Below are 22,277 nucleotides of genomic sequence, written 5' to 3' on the forward strand. Positions count from 1 at the left end.
TGGGCGCCTGTAGTCCCAGCTACTCGGGAGGCTGAGGCAGGAGAATGGCGTGAACCCGGGAGGCAGAGCTTGCAGTGAGCCGAGATTGTGCCACTGCACTTCAGCCTGGGCGACAGAGCGAGACTGCATCTCACAAAAAAAAAAAAAAAAAAAAAATTCGAATTTGTTGCCAGTGATTCAAAATTGGGAGACTTTTACAGAGAAGTCTGGAGTTTTGGCATTATTTTATGCAACACTCTCGGCAGGGGCTGCAAGTGGCTGCTTCCATTGGGTGGAGATGTGTATGCTGGGTTCACTTCCCTCCTTCTTGTTTCTGTCTGAACCCTGAATACAGCTAAAGTGTTGATGACACTTGGTCTAGACATTAGGCTGATTAGACTCAGTGAGCCAATGTGTGTATTTTCTGTGTGTAGCATCGGGAATTTGGGAAGTTACATGTTTGCCTTGAGATGTGTTTGTCTCTGGACCAGGAAGGCAGTCCCTTGCACACCCCTGACTGAAGGAGAGACGCCTCCTTCCAAGGAGGAGGCTACCTCTTTGATTGAGAATGCAGCTTTGGTAGCTACTAATCAGAAGTAGTATTTGGGAAGGGGACTGGGACACTGGGTCAGGCAGAAAGATCAGCCACTCTAACCAGCCATGGAGCACAGTGATAAATACAAACCCAAGTCATCCTCAAGTGTAACACAGGCAAACGTGGTTATGAAAGAGATATGAACAAGGGAAGATTAGGGAAATAGCATCAGTAGAATAGGACACATGACTGACTGTGGAGAAGCCAGGGAGAAAGGCAGGATTCATTTGATTCAAAACAAACAGGATAGTTCATTTTCCAACACCTTTTGGGACAATGTTAGCACTCTTTTTTTTTTTTTTTTTTTTTTTTTTTTGAGACGAAGCCTCGCTCTGTCATCCAGGCTGGAAGTGCAGTGATGATGCAATCTTGGCTCACTGCAAGCTCTGCCTCCTGGGTTCACTCCATTCTCCTGCCTCAGCCTCCCGAGGGACTACAGGTGCCCACCACCACGCCCAGCTAATTGTTTTTGTATTTTTAATAGAAATGGGGTTTCACTGTGTTAACCAGGATGGTCTCAATCTCCTGACCTCGGGATCCACCTACCTCTGCCTCCCAAAGTGCTGGGATTACAGGCGTGAGCCACTGTGCCCGGCCAGCACTCTTGATAAAGTAAAGATAATTAGAAATTATAGTCAACTAATAATCTTTTCCATTTATCTGGCGTTCTTCAGAGCTTTGTCCCTTATCTGATCTTCATCATAACCTGCTAAATTTGTTACAACAAAGTTACAGAGTTGTCAATTAATATTCTGGTCCATTGAACGAATTAATGACATCTCTTTCTTAAAATTCAAAGTTTTGATCAATTACATTTTGAGGTACATAAGAAATGAATAGAAACCAAAGAGTTTCCTGATTTTCTCCCTAAGAAATAAATTCAAACTTTCTGGTTTAAATTTACTTTAAAAAATAAATAAATAACAGAAGCACATTTGATCTGTATTGTTCTTACCACAGTTTAAGAGACTACATTCAGCTATGAATGCCATTTACAGTTTTGTTCTTATATTTGGCCCGAATTTAGCATAACCAGGTACATCAGGACTTTTTACGAAATCACTTTAATGGTTACTTTGATTTAAAAAAAAATTCTCAAAGCGCCAAGAATTGCCTTGGTTTTCATAAAAACTTGAATATGTTGTCGTTGATACTGTGGTTATTCATGTTAAGTTCTCAACTAATATCCATTTCTGTGAAGGATTTTGTAGGGAGCCAATACATAATCGTGGTTTTGTCATTTGGTAGTGGTCTTATGTAACCACTTAATTTTTATTGCAAGAGTGTTAAGTCATAAAAAGTGTCTACACTGCTCAGTAAAAGAACCAGATCTCTCTAGACATCTTTGTGGTCATTGTTCTAGCATTCCAGCATTAACTTCAAGCTGATAAAGAATTCATATCAACAGAACCACTGTGGTGAGGCCAAAATTTAACCCCCAGAGGGGAACGGGAATTTGTGTTCTGTGGCTTTGCATTGGGCTTTTGTAATGGTTATCAGAGTTTAAGAAATTATGATTACATGAATGGGTAAGAAGTAAAATCATGCTAATAATGTTGATGATGATGGTGACAGCTAACATTTATGGAATGCTTACACTTGCCAGGTACTATTCTGAGGGCTTGCTGTGCATTAATGCATACAATTTTTACAACCATCCTACAAGAAAGGGACTGTTACTCTCTCTCCTGTTTATAGATAAGGAACCTGAGGCATAGTGAAATTAAATGACTTGCCTGATATGTGCGTTTAATGAAGTGGCAGAACCTAGACTCAACCCAGCCTGACTGATGTTTGTTTTTGGTTTGTTTGAGGGAATTCATGAGTAAGTCAATCAAGATGATGTAGTTGGACACAGGCACTTTGAAACAGATTTCTTATCTTTCTATCCAGCCCCTTGCCATCACCTTGATAACCAGCTTTATTTTACTGTTTCTGTGATTTCCTCGTCCCACCCTCCCATAGCCCTTTTGCTTAACAAAGTGCTTTGCAGATGATAGAAAGCCATTATTTGCTGGCTTGAATTAGAAATGAATTATCTGAGCCATACTAGGGTGCAATGAGGCAGAAGGAGTCCCAAAGGTGGCAGTGCAAACTTTCTCACCGTAGCAGGGGTATAAAGCCATAGGGAGGGGTGGGGACTGTGGGCAGTGAAGAGCATGTAGCAGAGAAACCTCAGGCCACCTGTTTACAGCCCTAGATAGAGGCAGGTGTTTGTTTGCCCTGGCTTAGTACAGTTTTGTCTTAATGCATTGGGACAAGCACATGCCAGTGGCAGGGGTGCCGGCACCGAACACTTGCACAGTCTCTTTCCCCGCAGCTACTAAACAAGAAGCTAGATATCCGAGCTCTTGAGATTTCTTAGTCCATGTTTAGAAGATAGTGAAGAAAACCTAGCTTATGTAGAAAGGCAGAGTATAAGATTTTTTCCAGCAGAGGTGCTTACTTTTTATTTGCACACATGGGTCACAGTTCCAAATCCTTGCTCCACAGTCCTAGCCATGGGGACACAAAACGAAATATTTATAAGTACACATTAACCTTGTCAGAGTGATTTTGGAAAACAGGGTGATCAGCAAGTTTTATCTCCACTAACCTTTGGGTTAGTGATCTTTTTTTACAAGGTTTGCTCTGTGTGTGTGTGTGTGTGTGTGTGTGTGTGTGTGTGTGTGTCCCACAAAAGATTCTTAGGACTAAATGTGTCCACCTTACCTTGCCATTCCCCTTCTTCCTCCACTCCAAAAAGCATCGATGCACAGTCCTCAATACCAGATTGTACAAGTTAAGAAATTCTTCACCTATATCCAATCCTGCAATCTAGTTCATGCTGTTTCACCATCCTGTAAAAATGGTTCATTTTGTTACTTTTTTTGATCTTCACAACATGGCCCTGTTATGCTGTGAATATAATTAAAATCCAACTGGAAATAGAGTGAAGAATCGCATTTAATGTTTAAATTAGCAGAATTTGAAATCAACCGTATTACTTTATAATCGCATATAAAAGATCATCCTCTTTCTGAGTCAGTTGTTCATTCTTGACAGTTTATCCCCAAGAGTCTCCCTTGGGCTAAAACTGGGCCATGTTTTCTTTTGGTAACGTTACTCTAACGTTAACAGTGCTCTACTGGATATTGCGTGATTTGTCTAATCTTCATGGATGATTGCTTGCCTCCATTGGCCATTCTTCCCATTGAAATGTTTTTCTCTACACTGGTAACCTCGAGACTCCTTAAGAAGCTTCCCCTGGCCTTCAGTAAGGATAACAGCCTTCCTGGCACACCAGATAAAGCAGGACTGGGTGTTGGAAGGTTTTTAAAGCCAGCTGCTCAAAATACCTACATCCCAGGCAGGTCTAAGGTGGAGAGATCCAAGGCAACCACGTCAGTAATAAGCAGCCATCCAGCCCTCAGTATCTTTAGTCTGGGGGAGCAGCCCTTGACCTCTGAGCCCACTGTTTTTTGACCTTGACCTCCATACTTCTGAGTGTCAGCAAGAGTGATTTGTCCAGGTTTCTTGTGTGCGGACATAAGCCGGCGGGCTTTTGGCTGTGCCAGCACAGAGAGACCTCATGAATGGAGCCAATGAACATCTGCTCATCATGGGATAAGAGTTCTCTGTTCGTGTTTTGCCTAATCTGAGTAAATAGGGGTTTATTTCCATCCTTTGGTTTTTAGGTCAAGTGGTCTTTCTGGGTGGTCTGGGACATGACATGAAAAGTGATTATTTAGGATTCCTCTTGTCCTTCTTTCAACAATGCTGAGCCCACATTAACCAGAGTTCTGGAAAATGAGTCTTTCTACTATTAGGAATGGGTAAATTCTTTTCATAATTAGATAGACCACTTTAAATAGCTCAAAGAAAGACAGCCACTTTCCCTGAAACAACTTTATTCATAGACCTGAGAATTCTGAGAACAACTCAAAATGTATGATTTTTTTTTTCATGTCCTAGATTTAAGAATTGGAAATAGCGAGGCTGACAGTCAGATTCTAGTACAGATGGAGTTTTTGATTCTTCATATTTTATCATAATGGAAATTAGAAACTTTTAGAAAGAATCGCCTAACCTAATATCTACTGCACACTCAAGGACCTCAGCATTCTAGCTGCCCTTTACTGTGAAAGCAAGATATCCATGTCTAATGGATTTTCAATATTGAATTGGTAAGATCTAGGATGGAGTATAACTTGTGGCCTTAAAAACCATTTACTGGTTCATATCCTGTGCAGAGGATAGGAAATGAGTAACACAAGCTGGCTTTTACTGAGCACCTACTCGATGCCAATCTCTGCATGAGGCCTTCTCCATATATCGTCTCCTTTCGTCCTTACCACTGTGCATGAGGAAGCTTATATTGTCCCCATTTCACAGAAGGTAAAAACTAAGACTCAGCCGGGCGTGGTGGCTCACGCCTGTAATCCTAGCACCTTGGGAGGCCAAGGCAGGTGGATCACCTGAGGTCGGGAGTTTGAGACCAGCCTGGCCAACATGGTGAAACCTACTAAAAATACAAAAAATTAGCTGGGCATGGTGATAAGCACCTGTAATTCTAGCTACTCAGGAGGCTGAGGCAGGAGAACCGCTTGAACCCAGGAGGCGGAGGTTGCAGTGAGCCAAGATCATGCCATTGCACTCCAGCCTGGGTGACAAGAACGAAACTTCATCTCAAAAAAAAAAATTAGCTGGGCATGGTGGCAGACGCCTATAGTCCCAGCTACTTGGGAGGCTGAGCCAGGAAGCTTGCTTGAACCCAGGCAGTGGAGGTTGCAGTGAGTCAAGATCACGCCACTGCACTCCAGCCTGTGCGACAGACCAAGACTGTCTGCGGGGGAAAACAAAAAAAAAACTAAGACTCAAAGAATTTATGGGACAGGACTGGAGAATATGCACATTCTCCACATCACTCCGTCTGTATGTCCTCAGTTCATAATTGAATAAGCTTTTGTTTCATGGCTACAGATTTGTTCTTCATAGATATATTGTAGTGTGTTTCTGACTGCTCCTGGATGCAAAGTTGATGTGAAAACCTGACAGGAGAGATGTAATGGAGATAATGTTCTGAGTTTATGCCGGCGAGGCTGGGGCTTAGAAAACAGAAATCTCCAGCTCTCTAGTTCCTTATCTGTGGAATGGATATGGGGATGCTTTATGGGTTGGTGTGAGAATACTCTGATATAATTATGAATATATAAGTAAATTGATTTAATGACTACTTATTCAGCATCTTTTAGTATTGAGGCTGTGGATGGCATTAGATACATAGTGGTGAATAATAATAGTGCTCATGTGACGAAGGGCTTATTATGTACCAGAGAGCATATTAAGTGCTTTTCTTGCATCATCACTTTTGATTTTAAGCATAGAAAAAACATGAGGTAGGTAATATTAACCCTACATCCACTTAAGATGAAGAAACTACCACCCAGAGAGGTTCAGTAACTTGCTGAGATCATATAGCCTGTGCACAGCAGAGCTGAGATTGGGACCGGACAGTCTACCTCTAAAGCCTGTATTTTCACCATGACATCCTGATGTCTGGCTCTACTGACACAGAGGGTCCCTGCCCTCAGGAAACTCGCAATCCAGTGGAGAAAGGACAGAAGCGAAGCAAATGTAAAGACAATGCACAGCTAAGTGCCATGAAGGAAAGGGAAAGGATGAGATGAGAGAAACAAGCAAGGAAAAAAACCATGTGAGACTGGCGAATGCGGGAAGCCCTCGCTGGAGGGGTGAGACCCAGAAAATGCAGGAGGCAAAAAGTAGGGAGCAACATGCCTTGCCTTGGCAGGGGGAACACCATGTGTGAGCCTAGAGATGGGAAAAATCTGGATACCAGGGGCTCAAATAGAGTAGCTGCTCATCATGAGTGCACGTGGTTATTGGTAAAGAATACTTTGAGCTTAAAACGCATTCCCAATCATTTGGAAGGAGGACTCTGCAGCTGCCTCTCTGGATTTAGTGCCTTCTCTATTTTGTTACATATGTTCAAATTTATGAACATGAAAGAGATTCAGCCTTTTCTTGAATGCCTATAAGTGGCCACATTTCACAAATCCTCTCCCTTCTCCCAAATGTGGGAAAACAGAAGGAAGGAGAAGTTTTGAATTCTGCCTCCAAATATTTCCTCAGTGGTCTTTTATGTGGCTTGATTCCTTAGAAACTGACATGTGTTCATAAAACATGGCATTCCTCCACATATATATATATGACTTAACAAAATTATAACTATGAGCAAGGAAGCCCTCAAAAAAGCAGTTATTATAAATGCTGAAACATGCTATGCATAAAATTAATGAATGTTAATTTATTTGCTTTGCTTTTAACAGAGCCACATCATGGAAACCACCAAAAAAGATTTTATGAAAAACCTTTCTTCTAGTACCTACCCATACCTTTTGACTCTGCCATAGGAGGCAATATTTTAAAAATTATATAGATTATATATATAATTTTATTTATATAAATACATATATTTCATTATAAATATATTTATAATATATAATTTATCATATCTATGATTTTCATATATTATCTTCCATCTTTCATGTGCTTCTGTGGTATGTTTCACCTCCTGAGACACACTGAATATTTTCCCAAAATTTAAACTAGGATTATGTTCACTTTTAATTTGCATGCCTGGGTAACAATGTCACTAACCTTTGCTACTCCTTTATAAATCGAAATTAATTAAACTGGAGCTTGCCAATGAAAACATGCCCTTTTAAACATAGATTTCTGGTCTGTAGCCCTGTCTAGGGAAAAAAAAAAATCTCTTTTATTAGAAATTGTTGATCTCACATCAAAGCAGCAAGAGAAAACCAAGTTCTCTTTCATTTTTAATAAAAAGGCTTCCTGATCTCCAAGGGCACACCTGACCATGCCGCTTGCAGTACAGGCAGCCTGTGATGAGTGGCCCACAGCAGTCAAAGCCTGTGCTTTCAGAGGTCGCTGTTTTTTCCGAACTTGAACTTGATCTGTTCAGAGAGGCTAATTTGTTACTCAGAGGGAACCTGAAATCGCCCTGTGATTTCCTTCAGATGGCTGGTGGTAATATGCATCACTGTGGTTTTTAAGCTTTTTTAAAGACTTACTATGAATATCTTTAGGAGAAAGGAGTTTTGTATTTTACTTTACGTAAATTAAGCCTCAACTTGTTTTAAGTTTGCAGCTAGATTGTCTGCTAGTCTCCAAAATTCTTTGATATATTTACAGCCTTGACTATTAAAAAGGATGATGGTATCTTGCCATGGCTTCTTTTTTGCAGGGCTCTATATTAAATAGTAAAAGTCCAAATGTTTCCCAAATACCCAGAATACAGGCCCTTGTGAAGGGAGAGGTCCTGGGGAAGTGTAAGCATGCCCTGTGGTATCTGCTTGTAAGAAATATTTCATTTCACTGAAACTATCCATTACTGATTTTTGCAAATCCAATAAATTGACTCCCATGCTCTGAACTCTTTTTACAGAACTCTTTGGATCCTTTGCCAGGGTCTCAGTGAATGCGTTCTCTACTTGTTCATTTCCTGCTGCTTTTTGAAAAGCCTTCTGCCTGCTTTCTGCCAGTCGCATCTGTTCATTCCTAAATGAATGCAGCTTCCAGAAAGCAGTGGCCAAGGACATCTGAGCAATGGGAGGGCTGTCTGCTTTCCTGCTGTGTAACACTGAGGTTGATGCTTATCTTCTGAAGCCCTTCCATCCCTGTAGTTGTGCCACCATATTTTTCTTCAGGCCTTTAACCAACTGTTCTGTTTTTGTGGTCATATTTTTCACTTATTTGAAGTGCTGTAATTCATAGTCTTTCATAACTTTCCTTGTGACCCTCAGTAAAACATTGTGTTTTTTTCTTCCTGTAGAGAATCACTATACAATGCTTTTGTTGTTTGATATTTTATGTGCATAAATGTGTGTATTTGTATGTATGTGTATATATTAATATGTGTACATACATACATAGCTATTGTAATTTGTGACTATTCAAATAAATGGTATTATAATTTATTCTAAAGTTTCTTAAGGTAGTCCATTATGTCATCTCTAAATAATGAGAATTGTTTCTCTCTTTCAAATATCTCTCCCTTTTGGCCCAGCATGGTGGCTTATGCCTATAATTCCAGCACTTTGGGAGCCCAAGGTGAGTGGATCACCTGAGGTCAGGAATTTTAGACCAGCATGGCCAACATAGTGAAATCCCATCTCTACTAAAAGTACAAAAATTAGTTGGGTGTGGTGGTGCATGCCTATAGTCCCAGCTACTCAAGAGGCCAAGGCAGGAGAATCACTTCAACCAGGGAGGTGGAGGTTGCAGTGAGCCAAGATTCTGCCATTGCACTCCAGCCTGGGCGACAGAGCGAGACTCCATCTCAAAAAAACAAAACAAAACAAAAAAAACTCTTCCTTTTATTGTATTTTTCTTGTCATATTTCATTGGCTAGAACATCCTGTGCTGTCATAACTTTCCATTTATACACACATCATCGAGGTTTGAGTGAATTGATAGTTAACAGCTATGTCCTAGAGTAGTAATTCCAATTTTGTCATAAAACATAAAAACTGCAGACTGATACAAGTAATTCATGTTAGGTACAACTATTAAAGACCAAATTATGTTATCTCTAAATAATGAGAATTGTTTCTCTCTTTCAAATATCTCTTCCTTTTGACCATGCATGGTGGCTTATGGCTATAATCCCAGCACTTTGGGAGGCCAAGAACAAATCTTCTGTAAAGTGAAATATTCCTCCAAAAACAAAGAGGAAAATTATTGTAGTTCCATTTATCGGGTGCTTCCAGGAGGTCAGATACCAGGTTAAGAGGTTAAAAACTCAGTGTATTTAATTCTCACATCAAATTTCTGAAGTCTTACCATTGTGCACCTTTTACTGCCAAGGAGACTAAGGCCTAGAACGTAAGTAACTTGTTAGACATTGTCATAGCATGGTGATAAATGCAGACCCTTCTGAGGAGTGCACAGCCTGCTCACTTTACGGCACTACCATGTTTTGATGCTTATGCCCCCAAGGTAAGTTAAAATGTCTCTCATTTTTATGTCAGTAACTGGAAAGTCTAAAAGTTAAATTAAAAAGAATTCCACTTGTGAGGAAGATCATATTTGGATGTATATCTCATGTATATCTCCACATTTAGTGTTGCTGTCCATCAGGGGCCAGCATACTTCTTTAAAGGGCCAGTGAGTCAATATTTTAGACTTTGTGGGTTATGCTATCTCTGTCGGAACTACTCAACACTACTGACATGGCATGAAAGCAGCCGTCGACAAGATGAAAGTGAATGGGTGTGTCTGTGTTTCAATAAAACTTGATTTATGAACAGTGAAATTTGAATTTCATATAATTTTCACGTCATAAAATATTATTATTTCAACCACTGAAAAGCCTATAAGCCTTACAGAAACAGCCCATGGGCCAGATTTGGCTCACAGGCTGTAGTTTGTCAACCCTGCTCAATACACTGAAGTCTTAGAACTTTGACAAAACAGAGAGGGAGAGGTGCATGCAACCACTGCTTCTACAAATCGTCCTTCCCCATGACAACAGGTATTTAACAAACATTTCTGAGGGCCTGCTACTGCATGACAGCCCCAATTTGGGCAGGAAAGATACAGAGACAAGACAAATTTTTGTCTAGAGGTTCTGCAGTCTACTTGAAGAGGCGTTGTAGGGTGGAAGAGGTTAAAAAAAAAAGCAATTACAATGCAATATGCAAAATGCTTTAGACTTACAGCAGAGTGTGCAGCAGCCATCAGCTTCAGCAGGCATCTGGTGGATGCTGGGCTTCTAGAATCTCAGGACCTCTGGAAGTGCATCTCAATCCCCTTCAGTATCTTGTAGCAAGCTAAGTCTTTTTGGAGAGACTCACAAGTTTTTAGGTCATATGATGGAGTTCCTGATTCCACACTGCCGTGCTGGAGGCAATTCAGAGACCTCAGAGCAGCGAGCGAGCCCGGCATCTTTTTAATCTGGCGCCATCTGCCTGCCTACCCCTCCCAAATGCACATTTTGATGCTCTGAAGCTTGGCGAAGCTTTCCTCAGCTGATCTCAGCTCCTCAAAATGAGAGTTAATGGGGGACTGAAGGGCTGTGCACTGGCCCCAGAAAAGATGTCCATAGCATGAAGTCTTTCTGCAGGCTGAGCAGAGGAGGGGTGCTGACAGAGTGGCAAGCACACCGACCCATTTAAAGAGTCCACTGGCAGCCCAGTGCTCCTGAGGGAAAACATACATTGGCAGCACTTCCCCGCGCTTGTCTCCTCCTTTTTCTCTTGCTGACACGTCTCACTTGAATTAAATCCTGGGCTCTGCCATGCCAAGAGTTCTTTGGTTGTATTCCTGCTGGCCTTTTCCAGCTGCCTAGCTTCCAAGCCATGTGCAGCACGTTCCTTCGCTAGCTCCTGTTCTTAAATATAGAGGTTCTCTAGGGCTCTGGCTTCAGCCCACTGATTTTCCAGTGTTTACACACACCTTGAATGATCTTATCCTTGCTTGTATTACCATCTGGGTGCTGATGGCTTTTGAATCAGTATTGCCAGTCAGACCTGCCCCCAGCTTCAGGTTTCTTCCTCAAACTACCTGCCCAAGGTGCTCACTTCTTCCTCATCAACACCTGCTTGCCCCTGCTCCCCCCACCCCGCCTTCATTTTTTTCTCTGTGTGTGTGCTTGTGTGTGTACAGACATGCATGTAATGTCGGACTTGGGAGTCTTTCATCGTCCTCCTTTTTCCTTTTCCCACCCCTCTGCTAATTAAGACCCAAGTATCTGGAGGCCTGGATTCAGGGTTGGGCTGTTAAGACAACTTGGATTCCATTCAAAGAGTCTTTTACTTTAGTTCACTCTTTTTGTTGTTGTTGTTGTCACAGGGTCTTGCTCTGTTGGCCAGATGGGAACATGTAGTGGTGGAATCTTGGCTCACTATAGCCTTAACTTCCCGGGCTTAAGCCATCCTCCTGCCTCAGCCTCCCAAGTTGCTGGGAACACAGGCGCACGCCACCACACGCAACTGTTTTTTCATTTTTGGTAGAGACAAGGCCTCACCATGTTGCCCAGGCTCCTCTTGAACTCCTAGGCTCAAACAGTCCTCCCACCTCAGCCTCCCAAAGTGCTGGTATTACAGGTGTGAGCCACCACACCCGGCCTAGTTTACTCTTGACCTAGCTAATTAGCAGCCCCAAAGGTATATAGGAGACAAAGCACTTGGATGTAGCTCTCTGTTACCTCTTTCTTCTCTAAGCCGAGTGCCAGGGGTGTCTTTCCATATGCAAACCTGATGATGTCATCTGCCTGCTTAATACTCTTCTGTGTTCCCCACCGCTTTAAGGGCTGACAGGTATGGGATACAGGTTTTGCACTGCGCCACCCTAAGGAACACCATTCTCATCATAGTCTGTGAATAACACCTCCTACAGTTGTAGGAGCATTGTACAGCCTGTACTGCTGTCTGTGGCAGCTCTGGCCCATAAGGTCTAGCAATGCTTGGCCTTAGACTCCTGTCCCACCACTTCACATATGACCCTCTCCCTGGTAGACAATCCCAGGGTTTCTGAATCCGTAGTTCTGGGGTCAGGTATGATAATCTGCCTTCCTATCACGTTCCCGGGTGATGTGATGCTGCTGATCTGGGGAACACACTTTGAGAACCACTGGTATAGCCAGAGCTTGCCATTACTTGATGTTTTTTCTGTTACGACTCTTTACTCACTTAGGGCTTCCAGGACATGCCTGGACATGGGCTGCTTAACCTGATTTTGCAAAAGCTGGAGGTATCTCCATTTTATAGAAACAATTAATGATTTTACTTACTCTTTTTAAATTAATATTGAACTCTCCATGAAGCCCACGAACACATTCCTCGTGGAAGAATTTGAAACACTACAGATTAGTCTAAAGTTCCTTCTTTGTCTCATCTTTGCCCCAGAAGTTAACACTCCTATCAGTTTGGTGTATATCCCTTTTAGACTCTATTCTGAGTTTGCTGGTAGAAAATAGCCTTCATGCTGGTATTTCCCCCTCCTCCTAACCGTGAATCACATCATACTGGACCTCCTGTTCCACAGCTTGCTGTTTTTCATTCAGCTGTATGTTCTGGCCTCCTCTTTATGCTGGCATGCATACATTTTGCTGAATCTCCTTGCTCTTCACAGCCACTCTTTCCCACCCTACTGTCTGCTCAGGGGACTCCATCAGCCAGTGCTCCCTGGCTTCCAGGTGGGTGTGACCAGTGGGAGGAGATCAGCGTGAAGTAGAAAAGTGAGGTTGGGGTCTCTCCCTTCAAGGTGGTCTCATGCGGGCTGTGGCTGTGGAGGGAAGTTTCCTGAACTCACTGCACCTCTTCCAAGCACATTTTGCCCTCTGCACCCACTTTGCAAGTAGACCTGATTCATCTTAAGTATGTCACCTGTTTCCTCAGGGAACCTCACTGTGTAGGTGCTGTGGGCTGGATATTAGTGCTCCCACAACATTTATGGGTTGAAACCCCATCTCCACAGTGATGGTGTTAGGACGTGGGGCTTTGGGGAAGTGATTAGGCCGTGACAACTCTGCCTTCATGAATGGGATTAGTGATTGTAAAGGTGGCCCCAGAGAATTGCATAGTCCTTTCCACCATGTGAAGACAGAAGGCACCATCTATGAACTGGGAAGCAGGCCCTCACCAGACACTGCATCTTCCAGTGCCTTCATCTTGGAGTTCTCAGCCTCTGGAACTGTGAAAATAAATTTCTGTTGTTTATAAGCCACCCAGACTATGGTATTATGTTATAGCAGCCCAAGCAAACTGAGAAATTAGGTACAGCTCTGTCTTTTCTTTTTTAAGTTTTTAAAAAATATTGTGGTAAAATATAAATAACATAAAATGTACTACCTTAACCATTTTTAAGTGTACAATTCAGTGGCATTAAGTACATTCATATCATTGTACAACCTTTGCCATTATCCATCTCCTGAACTTTTTTATCATCTCAAACCAAAACAGTGTCTGTTAAACAATAATTACCTATTTTCCCTTCCCCTAGCCCATGGCAACCACCATTCTCCTTCCTGCCACTTGAATTTGACTCCTTTAGATACCGCCTAGTTGGTATCACACAGGATTTGTCTTTTTATGACTGGCTTATTTCACTTAGTATAACGTCCTCAATGTTCTTCCATGTTGTAGCATGTATCAGAATTTCCTTTCTTTTTAAGGCTAAATAATATGACATTGTATATCACATTTTGTTTATCCATTCATCCACTAAATGAACACTTGGGTTGCTTCTACCTTTGGACTATTGTGAATAACGCCACTATGAATGTGGGCATACAAATATCTCTTCAAGACCCTGCTTTCCATTCTTTTGGGTATATACCCACAAGTGGAGTTGCTGAATCATATGGTACTTCTATTTTTAATTTTTTGAGGATGGTCATACTCTTTTCATCTCCAGTTATGTGTATTCTTTGCTTTGACTCGAAAGACTTAATGTGTATTCTTTGCTTTGACCTGAAGGACTTAATAGTTATAGTTGCCCTATCTGCATGGTATCCCACATCAAAGAAACTTATTTTAGTCGTCCACGTGAGGTCAGCTGTTTTTGTCTTAACCCATTTATAATTTTGATGCTGGAAAATATTTTAGTGTGCAAAACATACTACCAAAGTATTATACATTACAGAAACTCTACAACATCTGGCTTGCAAAATATGAAGCCATTTTCAAAGCAGATGTGTAAATTACAGATATGGATTCAACTATATGGCATACTGAATATTTTGGTTGCCATTGCTACATATTCTACAAATATCCTCTAGTTTCCTGTCTGCCATTTTGAGAATATTCTCTTGTGTACATTTCATTCAGCCTTTTAAAGAATCTCTTAGCATCCTTTCGGGCCTAAGCCTCACTGTGACATTAACTTTGAGGGCTTTTGTTTACTTAGTATCTATTCTTCTGTAAGTAAATTTTAGGTGCCAAAGAGCTCTCAATAATTATGCAATGTTGTGTTGAGAGCTGTTTCACATAGAAACATGACCAACATAGCTTTTGTCACATAGAAAGAAGACCAGTTTGGAAAATCCTTGGCAAACTAGGCTTATAAATGTAAAAGAGACTGTGATTTGTTCTGAATTGTATTCTAACTTGCCAGAAGTTAGTCACATGTATAAATTATACAGGTTAACCAAGTTAGCCAAAGTTACAAGGCTAGGAAATGGAGGATCCGGAATTTAAGCGTGGATCTTTCCACTGTATCACCTTTCCATCCTTCCACATGTGGCCACCTGTGACAGGGTAGACGCACACATACCTCCTTTCAGATGTTCGGACTGTTTCAGCATGCCCTTGGTGGTGGACCACGAGTACTCTCCCCAGAGAGGAAGTGAAATAAGCACTTTGTATTCTCCCTATAGTGATGGGATTTGGGTTACCGGGATTGAGGAGGGCCACCAAAACCTCAGCATGGCTGTGATAACCCCGCACAGCGCCTTGTCCTCATTTTCCATTGTAGTGTTTACCTTGACCCGAAAAGCTCTTCATAGCCCATTCCGTCGGCACATGAGCACAGCCAGCACCAGACCAAGACCATAAATGGATCTGTAGAAGCTTTGGGCAGGTGTCCAGGACTCCGTGTCCTGTAACACGTGTAAACGTTTTCTGGAGTGTTTGTTTTAAATGTCAGAACTTGAGGATAATTTTGGCCAGGGTTGTTTTTACATTTTTCATGGGTGCCTATTTATAGGTCTGAATCTAATTCTATTTTTTATCCAGCCTACCCAGAAACCATAAAGAAAAAGATTGGTCATTTGACTATATAAAAATTTAAAACTTACATATGGCAAAAAAAAATAACAAACTGGTAAGAGCAGATGAAGGGCTAATTTTCTCCTTTTTTAACGTTTTTCTACCTGTCAAGGAAAAAGACACACTACCCAATAGAAAAGTAAGCTAAGAATATAATCAATAAACATGTGAAAATGTACTCAACTTCATTCATAATTAAGAAAATGCACAACCAAATGATGTTGGCAAAGATGTAATGGTCGGATAATAGGCAACAGTGATGGGTGTGTTGACATAAGCACTCATAAACTGTTGGTGGGAGTTTACATTGGTTCAGCTTTTGGCAATATCATTAAAATTAAAATGTTCATTCTGTCTGGCTAATAAATTCCATCATCTATATTGTGGATGTAATCACAAAAGAGTATGCCAAGATATGTATGTATACAGGCACACATACATGCACACAAGAATACTACTTGTAACATTATGCAATGGAAAACCCACACCGCAACAATATATCCCTTCTTTCCAAATTAGAAACAAGATAAATGTTAAATAACAATACATCTACACAGCAGGAAGCCCTATTAAAAAGAATGAAGTAGAGCTCCAAACCCTCATTTGGACAGATCTTCAAACTTTGTGGAAAGCATTTATAGAAGTTATTTCTTAAAATGAGATCTCTATACTGGTATATGCTTTTATCTGAAAGGATACATTAAAAATGAGCAGTAGTTAAACTTTGGGGACTATTGTTTTAAGAATGTGCATAGGACTGGTTGTATCTTGTTTTTATTTTATGCTTTTTAAAAGGACTTCTCACCCATGCATTATTTACTTAAAATTTGATTGAAATCCATGTGAAAATGGTTCTAACAGTTATAGATAACAAAATTTAGCTGTAAGTCTTGATTTCATCTCTGCAATATAATTGTCCAGAGCTATGCTTTTGGAAAGGAAAAAATGGAGCGGAGAGCTGATTTCCAGAGTATGATCTAGATATATACTGGGCTCTGCTTTTCTGTGGAAATCCATCTTTAAAAAATACTGGGTGGAGTTACATTTGAAATAGAGATTCTGTAATGTGTGGATGAGGTTATTTCCTTATAGGAACTTTTTGGAGTTGGGAGAGAAGCACATTTATTTCTAGGTGTTTAAGCAGGGCTGATTTTTGGTGGAAAAGGAGGCTCTCACCCAATTACCTAGTCAGAAAAGGACACCTAGGCTTTTGTGTCCTTGGAGCCCTTTGTTTCTGTACCACCAATGAATCTGTAGAGGTAAATTATTGGGGTGGAAGTGGTTATTCATGTTAGAAAACAGTATAGGGGGATTTTGCTTTATAGTCAGAAATACTAGATTTAGATATGGCTTCCATTGCTTTCTCACTTTGTAATCTAGCTGAGTTTGTTTCCTCATCTGTAAAATGGGTTTATAGATAATATCTCCGGTACAGAATTGTTAAGTGCTAAATGAGATTATGCAGGTGAAATGCTTATCTTTGTACCTGAACATAGTAAGCCTTTGTTGGTATCTGTCATTGTTGGACCACAACTGTAAAATTTTAGCTCAAGATTATGTTCATTTCCGCCAGGATGAAACCAGCAAGCTTAGATAGTTCATTGCTTGGAATTCTGATAGTTAACTGGGTTACAGAGCCAGCACTGGTCAACCAGGAAGGCAAATCAGAAGATCAGCCCTCAACCGTTGGCTAGGTGCCTGATGAGACATGCAAAATATAGAAGATTCAGACCTATTGGTTGAAATTTCTTATATCATATATTTACTGAAAATGTAGGAATTTAAGTATATTTGTGTATTCAGGGCCCTTATACCCCAAATCAAGACCAGAAAAGTTGCCTAGATAAGATGTAAGTAAACCCTAAGTACCACTCTCCTTCCTCCACCCAGTCTTCCAGCCCAACCCTTTTATCATTATCTTTTCTCAACCAAAATCTTGATAGAACTGTATTTTATTGTTACACACATGCACAGATTACACATTATAGTCCATTTGTGTAATTCATCCATCTGCCTCAGAACTGCCCTAACCCTGAAGCGTAGTTTAGGGTCTTCCCAAATGTTTAACAGCATTAATTCCAACTTGAACTAAGTAGAATAAACAGATCCCAGACCTCCTACCTTAGAGACCCAGCTTTTCAATCTTAGTTTTCTGTCTTCCTTTCAACATGATCAAAGCAGCATTCCCTAATCCTGAAGACAACACAAGTACTTCTAAGTATCCTTTGTTTGTCTTGCTTATCCCAACCAAAGGTAATTTTACATTTCATTACTAATCACCTTCCTCAAATGCATTGTTCCTAAAATTAGATTAAATGTCTCTAAATGGTTTTATTTTGTTTGACAGTGGTAGCGTGACCCTTAAATATCCTATCTGTGAATGTACCAACTAGAAGGACATAGGTTTGTATATAGAAACAAATGAGATTCTTCTATTTTGTCATCTCTGAAGTATAATTTCATCAATGCACTTAAATTTTGTGGGTGTCTCTTTTCAGGTACAATAAAAATTCATCCAAGAACAACAAATTAAGCTATTACCAATTACCATTCAACTGTGGGTCAGAATATTTTAGTCTAGTGGGAGAGCAATATTTCTTTGATTGGTTCAGTAAAGGTTCAAAAGTATTAGAAAATTGATTGAGCTTTATGCTTAGATCTTAGTTCGGGACCTCCATGTTAAATTCTTGGTTTGAGGCAGGGAAAGATGAAAACTTACTTGCAGTGTAGTTAGTGTAGAGAGAGAAAACAGTGGCTGTAGTTAGGGACGAGTGAATGTTAACAGGTTTGATTCTCAGGGGTGTTGGTTAAACAACTTCTTAACTGGCCAGGGTCCAGCTCGTTAATCATTAACCTAGGGCTGAGCATCTGCTGCCTGATGTATTCAGAATTAGTTTATCATTACCTCTAACGACCGCCTTTTATGGTTCCGAAGAGCCTCTATGCAATCTCTTATCACCGCCATGCCTAATCTTCATTTACCAGGAGCAGTGTGCTGGTGTTTCTTAGACCAGAGTGGGAAGTTTATGGTCAGTTGAAGAATTTTTAATTATAACTGTTTAAAAAGAAGAAGATGACTGTGAACAGCAGCTCACTCGTAGCAATCTTTGGACAGTACTTCGAAGTGACCCACTTTCCCATTTAACTCTTGGGAAGCCTGGGTTGCCCTGTTTTCGACTTTGGAGGTCCATGGGCTAGGTTCAGAGTGCCCTGGCAGGCTGGCTTGGGTTTGAGGCTGTGGCTGGAGCCTCCACAACGCCCTGTCTCAGCACCTGGGAACTGGCGCTTGGCACCCCATTCTTTCCTCTTTGTGTGTGTGTGTGTAAATCATTTCCATTTTTTCTACTTATCAAAGTATACGTTAAAATAAATGAAAGCAATACAAGTCCGTGTACATGGTAGAAAATCTGGACAATACTAAAAATGTACAGAAATGACTTTTAAAGATTAATTTTCAGTGTATAAGCTAAGCTACTTTTCATTTTAGTGTCTTTTTAAAAACAGCTTTAAAAAACATTTTAAAGGGCTCATCATGTTCAAGAATGAGGGAATGTTTGGCTACAAGGCCTTCAGTATGACTCTATCCTATAGCTGGAGGTTTAATAATCAATTATGTTAATGCTTTTCTAAGCCTCCAGAAGGGTCTGTCTGGGTCTTATTTACTGTAATAGGCAAGTTAAAGAAACTTGAGTTTAATTTATATTTCAATTCACTTTTTTTTAAAAAAACAACAAGTGCGATTTGGGCTTTATTTATGGAAGGAGAGAGTTGTCCTTCTCCCCGGGAAAAAAAAAAAAAAAAAAACTAAACTAAAATTCCCATATGACACTATTAAATGCCTGCCATTGGGTTTTATGTTTCCAGGATATTGTCCACATAAATATATGCAATGTTAAAAGAATGTGGACGCCTAGTAGCGTGTACGTTTTAGCCTTCTGAACCAAGGGTTTATGAAACTGGTTGAAGAGTGTTTTATTGAAACAAGACAAATATTTATGAACAATTTAGAATCATCTGTTTTGAAATGTAAAGTGTGTTCCGAGTGGCGCACAGAGTTCCAGGTGTTTCCTGTCTGAATTTGGAACGGTTCGCTGCTGTGAGGGGCTTACAGAGTTGTGCTCTCCTAGCTTTTAATAAGAACTGAAGAATCACGCAGCGTCCCTGCTAATGCCGGAATGACTGAAAGCACTCACAGGAACACACTTGATTTAATGAGTAGAAAGCCTTCTTGAGACACCTAGGTGTGTGTATGCTGATCTGTTACATTTGTCACGGAATTAACAACAACAAACTTGCTTACCGAAGGAGCGTGTTAACTTCTGCAGGTATATACGTGTATAAGCTCTGCTGCTTAAACACATTCGTACCAATCAGAGGTTTACTTTCTGGCCACTCTGACTTCTGTGTTGTCACCATCCCTGGTTTCTGTGAAATGGAAATATTGTGTATTCGCCCAGACGGTTGGAAGCCGTTCATGTAAATACGGGCCGTTGTGATTTAACTGTCAGCCTGAAAGGCCCTGCTTCCAAGGGCTCCTTTTAAACCAAGCACAATGAGGTGTCTGTTTTAGATGCAGCCGCCAATCCTTGGTTGCAAATACATGGATTTGTTAGCCGTTTGCCAGCAGAACTGCTTTTTACAACATGCCCCGCTTTGTCTGCTGGCGTGGTGGACGGTACTTTAGGGCAGTGAGAAACGCTGCCATTATCTGCCTGCATCCCCAGATCTGTTCCCAATGAGGGCTCCGAGATGGGATTGTAGGGGGAGGCGTGCAGCAAATCATCTTCTCTAGGAGCAGTCGGAAAATAAGAAGGGAAAAGCTTGTCCCACAAACAGTGTCCAAATGCACAAGCAAAACCACATGTGAAATCCCACCAGATTCACCCCCTGGAAACCCAGCTCTAGAGGATGCAGACGGGGGGGCCCAGCCGACACCCAGGGCTGGAGTAGAGGTGTTTTATAAAGGATGACCATTTTTCTAGCATGGACAACAAAGAGCTAAGAGAGTCGCCCTGCTTCCTGCTTGGTCCTTTCTGTTTTTGCGTTGGCTAAAGGCTTCTTCAGTAGACTTCACTTTCCCTGATGGTGAGAGTCTCAGAGACCAGTTGGGATACAGGCTTGCTTAATTTTTTTTTTTTTTATTGGGGGTCAGAGAGGGGTGAAAAATAGAGAAAAGCATGAAAGAGAAATGAAGTCACCCATATTTCTGCCATAAAAAAGTAAGCACTGGTAACATTTTGCCGCCTCTGCCTTCAGTGTTTTGTTTTCTCCCTCTGTATATGTTGAAAAGTGATATCTGAGTATTTTTCCTTCATATTTTCATGTTAGAACTGTAGAGTATTTCAGTGGTCCCCGCTTAGCCACAGTTTCTGTGTCCAAGATTGCAGCTACCTGTGGTCAACCATGGTCTGAAAATAGACAAGTATAGTACCTATCATAAGGTATTTTGAGAAAGAGACTACATGCGTATATAACTTTTATTACAGTATATTTTTAATTGGTCTATTTTATTGTTAATCTCTTACTGTGCCTAATTTATAGATTAAACTTTATCATATGTATTTATGTGTAGGGAAAAAATGTAGTATATGTAGGATTTGGTACCATCTATGGTTTCAGGCATGCATTTGGGCCCTGGGCAATATATCCCTAGAGGATAAGGGGGAGATGACTATACATATGTAATTAAAACTGTCCTTGGATCTACCTCCTCCCCACTGCAGGGGTCAATCTCTATGAATGTTATATGTTCTTTCCTTCTGTATTTTGTGCTTATGTGGTCTTTTAAATGGCCTTCTGACTCAGGCCTCTTCACTGGCATAGAGCACATGCTTTATTCATTCCCCTATTACGGGACATTTAGACTGCAGGTTTTTTTGCTTTTCCAAGCAATGGTGCTGCGAGCCTTCTTAGACCTCTTTTTCCTTGTGCATGTATATGTGCTAGGGTTTCTTCTCAGGTAGAGATCTAGAAATGGAGCCACCAGTTTCCAGGCAAGACCAGACGTAAAAGGTCGTACATAAGGAGCACTAGTTTTACATACCCGTGAACTGTATTTATTACGGTCGTGCTTGAGTTCTGGCTGAAGAATTACGTGACACAAAAATGGACAGAGTTAGCTACAGGAGGCAGAAAGCGTGCAGTAGGGATCCTGTTGAATCCTCAAGCTAAGTAGTTTACCAAGCTGGTTGCAAATCTATTTGGTATTTTCCTAATTATCAAAATACTTGCCTCTGATAGGAAACATTTGTTTGAGGGCCTCTCCTCCTCCACCCCCAACCTCCAGTGTACCACAAATGAATCAGTCATGGTAGAAGAAACAAATGGCTTTCTGTTGTTGCTGCTTCTTTAAAGATAATCCGTTGTTTTCAAAACATTTGCAACGATTGCTTTCAAGGAAAGGGTGGCTGGAGGCCCTGGCCCCTGATTTCCCCAGGTGGAAACATTTGCAGTGGGTTTTCAGGGAAGTCACAGAGAAGAGCCGCCCGCCCGTGCCAAGATTCAAGGCAGGAAGTTGTCTGTTTGGTATTTACTCAGGCGTCTTTGGGCAAGAATTGATTTTTCAATCAGAGTTGAAAGTTACTGCTAGGAGTTACTTAGGCAGTAAGAGAAGAGGCTGTTTTCCTTGGAAAGGCCTAAAAGCCTGAATCTCCAATTTAAACTTAAATTTTGCTGTGACTTTCCTGCGGGATCTCGGGTGAGAGATACTTCTTGCCCTCCAAGACTGAAAGCCTAGTTTATCAGTAAGTTAGTTGAGTACTGAGGGAACACCCCTTTGAGCCATTCTGGGAGATCCAGAAGGGACATTAGCCACCATCTCATTCAATGACCTTGTTTTTATAGAAGAGGAAACTGAGCCAAGGGAGATGAAATGATCAGCCTATTTCCCACATGTTGGAGAAATTAGGAGA

At 41.0% G+C, this 22,277-nt stretch overlaps 1 protein-coding gene and 1 long non-coding RNA gene across 7 annotated transcripts in view; one reads left to right on the top strand and one right to left on the bottom strand.

Moving 5' to 3' along the window:
- The window catches only part of PDZRN3 (PDZ domain containing ring finger 3), a 240,571-nt gene that overhangs the window by 91,722 nt on the left and 126,572 nt on the right, over positions 1-22,277 (top strand). The window lies entirely within an intron of this gene.
- Positions 1,288-11,163, bottom strand: LOC103881969. 2 transcript variants are annotated; one of them, XR_004182132.1, is made up of 3 exons: positions 10,316-11,163; positions 3,287-3,414; positions 1,288-3,069 (listed from the first exon to the last, which is right to left on the bottom strand). It is a non-coding gene; the product is annotated as an uncharacterized LOC103881969 (long non-coding RNA). The 2 variants fall into 2 exon arrangements; XR_004182131.1 differs by having other exon boundaries at positions 1,288-3,414.

The sequence above is a fragment of the Papio anubis genome, chromosome 2 (genome assembly GCF_008728515.1).
Source record: "Papio anubis isolate 15944 chromosome 2, Panubis1.0, whole genome shotgun sequence".
Taxonomy (NCBI): domain Eukaryota; kingdom Metazoa; phylum Chordata; class Mammalia; order Primates; family Cercopithecidae; genus Papio; species Papio anubis.